At 37.3% G+C, this 8,862-nt stretch overlaps 1 pseudogene; it reads left to right on the top strand.

The window, feature by feature from the left end:
• The first annotated feature begins 8,244 nt into the window (after window positions 1–8,244).
• Window positions 8,245–8,590, top strand: LOC126070335 (40S ribosomal protein S20-like; annotated as a pseudogene).
• The last annotated feature ends 272 nt before the right edge of the window (window positions 8,591–8,862 follow it).

The raw sequence follows: 8,862 nt of genomic DNA, 5'->3' as shown, positions 1-8,862 counted from the left end.
AGTCAATTCTGACTCATAGCAACCTTATAGGACAGAGTAGACCTTCCCCATAGAGTTTCCAAGGAGTGGCTGGTGGATTCTAACTGCTGACCTTTTGGTTAGCAGCCGTATCTAACCATAGACCTTAACCACTGTGCCACCAGGGCTCATAGTGTTTTAATACATGTAAGCTCTTCCTTTTCACTGTTTTCCTGTGAACTTTAGTATGAACTTGTCTAGCCCCATGAAGAAAGCTTGTATTTCTTTAAAACTGAGATTGCATTAAACTTAGAAATTATCATACAGAGAATTGTCATGTTCATGATATTGAAACATCCCCATCTCCTACTAGGTATTCCTAAGGTTTTATAGTTTACTTTTAATAGTAAAACAGGTTTTAAGCAAGTTTTTTTTTTTAATTCATTGTTATGTATTTTATCTTTTATTGCTACTATAATTGGAATTTTCTCATTTATTGTATCTTCTAACTGATTATTATTTGTGTATATTCATGAAAGCTATTGATTTCAACACGTTATTTCCATATCCTATTAGTTGATTAATTTTTTCAATTCTTTCAGTTAGTACTATCATTAATTCTCTGGAGTTTTCCAGGTATACTATCATGTCACCTACACTGAAAGAGTTTTTTTGGTTTTTTTCTTACAATTCTTTTGCCTTCACTAGTTTTCTCTAGGCTAATGCATTGTTGTTAGATAGTAGAAGACATAGTGTGAAGCCTTGCCTTTTTCCTAACATTAGTACCAATGTCTCTAGTGTTTCCCAATTTAAAAAGTTTCTGGAATTAAGATTGGGATATATATATATATATTCCAAAAACCATTGCCACTGAGTCAATTCTGACTCATAGTGAGTTTATAGGGCAGAGTAGAACTGCCCCATAGGGTTTCCAAGGAGCTGCTGGTGAATTCAAACTGTCAAATTTTCAGTTAGCAGCTGAACTCTTAACCACTATGTCACCAGGATGATATATATGTCAACCTTCTATGGCTGCTATCCTAAAGGTTGGCAGTTCAAATCCACCAGATGCTCCTTGGAAACTCTATGGGGCAGTTCTACCCTGTCTCCTAGGGTCACTATGAGTTGGAATTGACTCGAGGGCAATGGGTTTGGTTTCTATACACACACACACACGTCAGTTTGTCATACTGTGGGGGCTTGCATGTTGCTGTGATGCTGAAAGTTATGCCACCAATATTCAAATATCATCAGGATCACCTGCTGTGGACAGGTTTCAGATGAGCTTCCAGATTAAGAAAGATCAGTAAGAAGGACCTAGCAGTCTACTTCTGAAAAAAAAAAAAATTAACCAGTGAAAACCTTACGAGAAGCAGCAGAACATTGTCTGATATAGCACTGGAAGATGAGCCCCTCAAAGTGGAGTCAACTTTAACGACATGAGTAAAGTTTTCGAGATCTTCATTTGCTGAAGTGGCGTGACTCAAAATGACAAGAAACAGCTGCAAACATCATCAATAATCAGAACGTGGAATGTACAAAGTATGAATCTAAGGAAATTGGAAATTGTCAAAAACAAAGTGAAATGCATTAACATCAACATCGTAGGCATTAGTGAGCTGAAAAGAAATGGTATTGGCCATTTTTGAAGCAGACAGTCATACGGCCTACTGTGCTGGGAATGACAATATTGAAGAGGAATGGCATCATGTTCGTTAACAAAAAGAACATTTCAAGATCCATCCTGAGGTACAACACTGTCAGTGATAGGATAATATTCATATGCTTACAAGGAAGACCAGTTAATACAACTAATATTCAAATTTTTGCACCAACCACTAAGGCCAAAGATGAAGAAATTGAAGATTTTTACCAACTTCTGCACTTTCAAATTGACCAGTCAATCAGGTTGCACTGATAATTACTGGCAACTGAGATGCAAAAGTTGGAAACAAAGAAGAAGGATTAGTAGTTGAAAAATATAGCTTTGGTTATAGAAACAATGCCGGAGATTACATGACAAAATTTTGCAAGACCAGCGACTTCTTCATCGCAAATGCCTTTTTTCAAATACATAAATGGTGACTATACACATGGACTTCACTGGACAGAATACACAGGAATCAAATGGACTACGTCTGTGGAAAGAGACGATGAAAAAGCTCAATGTTATCAGTCTGAACAAAGCCAGGGGCTGACTGCAGAACAGACTACCAATTGCTCATATGCAAGTTCAAGTTGAAGTTGAAGAAAATGAGAATAAGTCCAAGAAAGCCACAGTATGACCTTGAATATATCCCACCTGAATTTAGAGACCATCATAAGAATAGATTTGATGCATTGAACACTAATGACCGAAGACCAGACAAGATGTCAAGTGACATCAAGGACATCATACAAGAAGAAAACAAGATGTCCTTAAAAAGATGGGAAAGAAAGAAAAGACCAAAATGAATGTCAGAAGAGATTCTGAAACTTGTTCTTGAACTTAGAGTAGCTAAAGTGAAAGGAAGAAATGATGAAGTAAAACAGCTAAACAGAAGATTTCAAAGAGAAGCTCAAGAACACAAAGGAAAGTATTATAATGAAATGTGCAAAGACCTGGAGTTAGAAAACCAAAAGGCAAAAACATGCTTGGCGTTACTCAAGCTGAAATAACTGAAGAAAAAATTCAAGCCTCAACTTGTAATATTGAACGATTCTATGGGGAAAATACTAAATGACCCAGGAAGCATCAAATAAAGATGGAAGGAATACAGAGTCACTGTATGAAAAAGAATTGGTTGACGTTTAACCATTTTAGGAGGTAGCATATGATCAAGAACCAATGGCACTGAAGGAAAAAGTCCAAGCTGCACTGAAGGCATTGGTGAAAAACAAGGCTCCAGGAACCGATGGACTACCAACTGAGTTGTTTCAACAGAGATGCAGTGCAGGAAGTGCGCACTTGTCTGTGCCAAGAAATTTGGGAGATAGCTACTTGGCTACCCAAATGGACGAGATCCATATTGATGCCTATTCCAAAGAAAGGTGATCCAGTGGAATGCAGAAATTATCAAAAGAATATCATTAATATCACAGGCAAGAAAAATTTTGCTGAAGATCATTCAAAGGTGGTTGCAGCAGTACATCAACAGGGAACTGCCAGAAATTCAAGCCAGATTCAGGAGAGGACGTGGAACTAGGGAAATCATTGCTGATGTCAGATGGATTCTGATTGAAAGCAAAGTGTACCATAAAGATGTTTACCTGTGTTTTATTGACTATGCAAAGGCATTTGACTGTGTGGATCATAATAAATTATGGATAACATTGGAAGAATGGGAATTCCAGAAAACTTAATTGTGTTCATGAGGAACCTGTACATAGACCAAGAGGCAGTCGTTCAAACAGAAAGTCAGGAAAGGTGTGCGTCAGGGTCGTATCCTTTCACCATGTTTATTCAACCTGTATGCTGAGCAACTAATCCAAGAATTTGGACTATATGAAGAAGAACTTGGCATCAGGATTGAAGGAAGACTTATTAAGAATCTGAAATATGCAGATGACACAAACTTGCTTGCTGAAAATGAAGAGGACTTGAAGGACTTATTGATGAAGATCAAAGATAACAGCCTCCAGTATGAATTAAAAAACCTCAAGATAAAGAAAACAAAAATCCACACAACTAGACCAATAAGGAACATCATGACAAACAGAATTTTGTTGTTGTCAAGAACTTCATTTTAATTGGATCCACAATCAACATCCATGGAAGCAGCAGTCAAGAAATCAAAAGACGCATTGCATTAGGCAAATCTGCTACAGAAGACCTCTTTAAAATGTTAAAAAACAAAGATGTCACTTTAAGGACTAAAGTGCACCTAACCCAAGCCATGGTGTTTTCAATTGCCTCATATGCCTGCAAAAACTGGACAGTGAATAAGGAAGACCGAAGAAGTATTGATGCCTTCAAATTACGTTGTTGGTGAAGAATATTGAATATACTATGGACTGCCAAAAGAACCAACAAATCTGTCTTGGAAGAAGTACAGCCAGAGGATATTATCAGGAGGTATTGGTCCCTAAAGAAGGACATCATGTTTGGTAAAGTAGAGGGTCAGCCAAAAAGAGGAAGACCCTCAACAGGATGGATTGACATGGTGACTGCAACAATGGGCTCAAGCATAGCAACTATCATGAGGATGGTGCGGGAACGGGCAGTGTTTCCTTCTATGGTGCATGGAGTTGCTATGAGTAGGAACAGATGTGATGGCACCTAACAACAACACATATATATATCTTATATTAAGGATTCATATTTCATCAAGAGATATTATAAAGAATGGGAGTTAAATTTCTCAGCTTTTTTTCCTACATGTCTGGAGATACTCGTATGATTTTTCTCCTTAGACTTAATTTTATGATGAAAATTATTAACAAGATTTCCTACTATTGAGCCATCCCTGAATTCTGGTATAAAACCACACATGTCCAGGGATGAGTTGTTTTCAATGTAGTGTTAGAATCTGTTTAATAATACTTTGTTTTGGCTTTTTGCACCATGTTAATAAGTGAAATATTTCTGTAATTGCCTTTGTTGTTCTAACTTTATTAAGCAATGTTATAAGTAGGAATCGACTTGATGGCAATGGGTTATCAATGTTATACATGTGTCATAAAAAGAATTTGGATGTTCTCCTTCATTTCCTGTGTTCTAAAATAAATTTATGGGGAATTCTGACTATTCCTTCTCTAAAAGTTTAGTAGTATACCCCTGTGAAACCATTTCAGTTGATGCTTGTTTGAGGGTTAAACCAAACCCATTGCCATTGAGTGGATTCCCACTCACACAGACCTTATAGAAAAGAGTAGAACTGCCTCCATAGGGTTTCCAAGGCTGTAAATCTTTACGGAAACAGACTGCTACATCTTTCTCCCATGGAATGGCTGGTGGGTTCACATCATCGATCTTTTGGTCATCAACCAAGCACTTTAACCGCTGTGCCACCAACTCTCCTGTTTGAGGAGTAGTACCTGATAAATTTCTCTATTTCTTCTATGGAAATTAGTCAGTTTAAGGTGTCTATAGTCACTAGGATAGATTTTGGTAAACTCTTTTTACTAAAAAATTAATCATTTAATCAAGATCTCTATAAATTATTTTACATAGGTGTGTGTTTGTAGTCTCTGGGATTTTTTTTCTTGAACCAACAGTCATTTATCCCTCATCGATTTCATTTTCCAGTATTTTTCTTCTTTTTTTCTTGATTAAATTAGCTAATTTTCATCAATTTTTAAAAACAAGATTTTCTTTTTTATTATCTCGTTAATTTCTACATTTATCTTTATTAAATCTTTCCTTTTGTTTTATTTTGTTCTTTTTCTCCTTTTTGAATTAGCTTTCAATTTAGTCTCCTTTCATTTACACTGACATAGGTACTTAAGGTTGCAATTTTTGCTCTTATTACTTCTTTAAATGTGTTCTGTAGATTTTTATACAAAGTGTTTTTATTAAGGTTTTTTTTTTTGAAACGTGAATTTGAATACTAGTTCTGTTCCATTGTTTTTATTTTCTTATTCAGGGACTCCAAGTGTATACGCCTACTCCTCACTTATCAACTATCTTGTTATCCAACATTTCAAGTTTACAACAATAGTAAAAATCTACTGTTTGATTATTTTGCACATTAACGACATTTGTTTGGCAGTAATGACCGCCAAGGTGTGAGGCAAGAGTAACACTGGCTATGATGGTTAGGGTTATGTGTCAACTTGGCTGGCCCAAGATTCTCAGTGGTTTGGCAGTAATGTAATGATGTAATTTGACAGTTATGCAGTGATGTACTCATGCTACATTTTTTTATCTGATATGATCATCCTTAATTTTTGTATAACACCGATTTTCGTTGACCCCCTGGTCTTTGGAATAGAACCATGTTGATAAGTGTATAGACATACACACAAACATTGTACCTCATCTAACATTTTAACCACTTTCTCTCTCTGACTCTTGTTATGTCTCTCTATATCTTATTTTAATTCTTTTGGTTGTTTTCCATGATGATCTTTATTAAATTTTTAGTTGAATCTATTCTTCTTTTAACACTTTACAGATCAGCTTCATTTCAAATATGGTTGTGTCATTTTATTCTATTTCTCCTGAGTTTCATTAACTCGTTTTATTTTATCTTGTTTTGCTTCCCACTTCTGCTTTTAATTTTTAAATGTTTGTTTTAAGGTTTTTTCTTCATGTCTCCATATCCTGGTTTTAGCATATTCAATTCTGTTTATTGTATTGTATTAAAATTTTCTTGAGCTTGAAGTTTGAATTTTTCCGCAGAGAGTTTTTATCAGCTCACATGTGTTGTTTTGGTTTTCTATTTTCTTACAACAGCCTTGTATAAAAGTGATCTGATTTTCTTATTATCAGCTTACAGGTGTCATTTTGGTTTTCTGTTTTCTTACAACAGCCTTGTATAAATGTGATCTGATTTTCTTAATCCCATTAACCCCATAAGGCCCCTGGGTGGTGCGAATAGTTTCTGCTCAACTGCTAGCCCAAAAGTTGATGGTTTGGACCCACCCAGTGACACCACAGAAGAAAAGCCTTGGAGATCTGATTCCACTAAGATTACTTTCAAGAAAACCCTATAGAGCAGTTCTGCTCTGTAATACCTGGGGTTAACATGAGTCAGAATTGACTCAAAGGCAACTAGCAACAACAACAACAACATTCATCCCATGGGCATGTCTAATTTCCAAGCGCTCTTTTCTGTGCTCCTGTCTGCTTCTTACAGTCTCCTTAATGGATGATGTTGGCGGTAGTTGATGGGAAAGGGAAGGCTTGGTGTGTCTTATTACTCTTTCATTCCTGTTGACCCCTTAACTTCCCTTATTGCTTCTTTCTTTCCCTTCTAGCATATCTCCGATAGTTGCTGGCTATCTTATTTTCCTAGTACTGCTGTTACACAAACACCACAAGTGGGTGGGTAGTTTTAAAGCATTTGGTTTAGGGTATACCCTACACTCACCTATAGGTTACAATAGCCTCATCAATATACTAAAGAAAACCCTATTCCCAAATGGGATTACATGCACAGGTATAAGGGTTAGGATTCCAACATGTACTTTAGGCGGACACAGTTAAATTCATAACACTCCCCTTTATTTATATGCCTGATCGTCCACCAGAAGACCGTTTCTGGTCTTTTTCACTTTCCTATAGCAGGTGCTGTGAACTTTTCATGTCCTTTCATGTCTGTACTTTAGGATTTGGTGTTGGGTTTTCCTTTTTGGGTTGATATTTTGTGTGCTTTATCTAAGTCCCCTTCACTCCTCTCTCTCTCTCTTTTTTTTCCCCCATGCAGCCATTTAAACCTTGCCAGCCTCACTCCCCTGACCCACATCTTGCAATGGAGAGTGCAGGAGCTTTGTTAAAATTGGTTTATTTCTCTATTTACAGGTAATTTTATAGGCTATGATAGTCTTTGACCCCTAATAATGCTGAATTTGTGGTTCATGTATGGTTTTGTTTGTTTTCTTTTGGGAGAGTATATAGGAAGAGCAAAAGATAGACCCCATTATCCTCCCTACCCAAAAGATCCCTGATCTCTTCTAACCCACTGATCTGTATCTAAAAAGCTAAGACCATGAGAAACCTCAATATAGAATTTCATAATAGAAGAACTGGAACTCTGGTCCAAAGGTAAGAGCAAACTAGTAAGTATTGCTGTTATTGTTGATGTTAGTTACTGTCAAGTCAGTTCTGACTCATGGTGACTCCATGTAAAATAGAATGAAACTCTGCATGGTTCTGCACCATCGTCGTGACTGTTAATATGCTTGAGTCCATTGTTGAAGCCTCTGTGTATTTTGAGTGTCTTCCAGCCCGGTGGGCTCCAGCATTATATCAGACAATGTTCTGTGGTGATCCATAGGGTTTTCATTGGCTAATTTTCAGAAGTAGATTACCAGTCCTTTCTTCCTTAGTTTGTCACCACAGTAGGACAACCTGACAGATGAGTGGTGGAACAACAAACTAGTAAATATTAATGCATACGGAAAATAGAATACTGCTTTATCTCTAAGAGTTGTTATGAAGATTAACATAAGGCAATTAACATGAAAGCACCTGGCGTGTAGTAAGCTCTTTTAAAATGTCTCTTTAAATTATGTGTCATCCTATTTGAGGAAGACAGGGTCGTCGCTGCAGGGGTGCCTCACCTCCCCGCTCCTGCTCCTGAATCACCGCTCGCTGTTGGCTCTTGCCGAGGAGCAAGTCAGTTGGGAAGCCTTGCCACAGCCATGGCTTTTAAGGATGCCAGAAAGACACTCAGGGAACCAGAGGTGGCCATTCACTGGATTAGAATTACTCTAACCAGCCACTGGAGGAGGTGTGTGCTGACTTGATTAGAGGCGCGAAGGAGAAGAACTTCAAAGTGAAGGAACCAGTTAGGATGCCTACCAAGACTCTGAGAATCACCACAAAGAAAACTCCATGTAGAGAAGGTTCTAAGACCTGGGATTGTTTCCAGCTGAGAATCCACAAGGGACTCCTCGACTTGCACAATCTTCTGCGACCATTAGGCAGATCACTTCCATCAGCATGTAGCCTGGGGTAGAGATTGAAGTCACCATTACAGATATGTAAATCAACTATTTTAATAAATTTATTATCAGTTGGTAAATTCTGCCGACCTTTATTCAGAATACCAACAGATTTAGGAACAGGTATGATTGATGTATGGTTCCTCCTTCAAAAATTCTGATTTGATGATGTGTGCTACAAGCCTTGTAAAAGATTGCTGGGATAATACTAACATACAGCTACAATTGGACCTAGCAAGCAAGTACTAACAAAGGAAATCCTAGCTATTTTGTCTCTTCTTCCCTCTAAGTCCGTTTAGAGTCTCATTAAATAGC

This window comes from Elephas maximus, chromosome 1 (assembly GCF_024166365.1).
Source record: "Elephas maximus indicus isolate mEleMax1 chromosome 1, mEleMax1 primary haplotype, whole genome shotgun sequence".
Classification (NCBI taxonomy): Eukaryota; Metazoa; Chordata; class Mammalia; order Proboscidea; family Elephantidae; genus Elephas; species Elephas maximus.
Note: the sequence above shows the minus strand (reverse complement) of the source record. Positions and strands in the feature narration are given on the sequence as shown.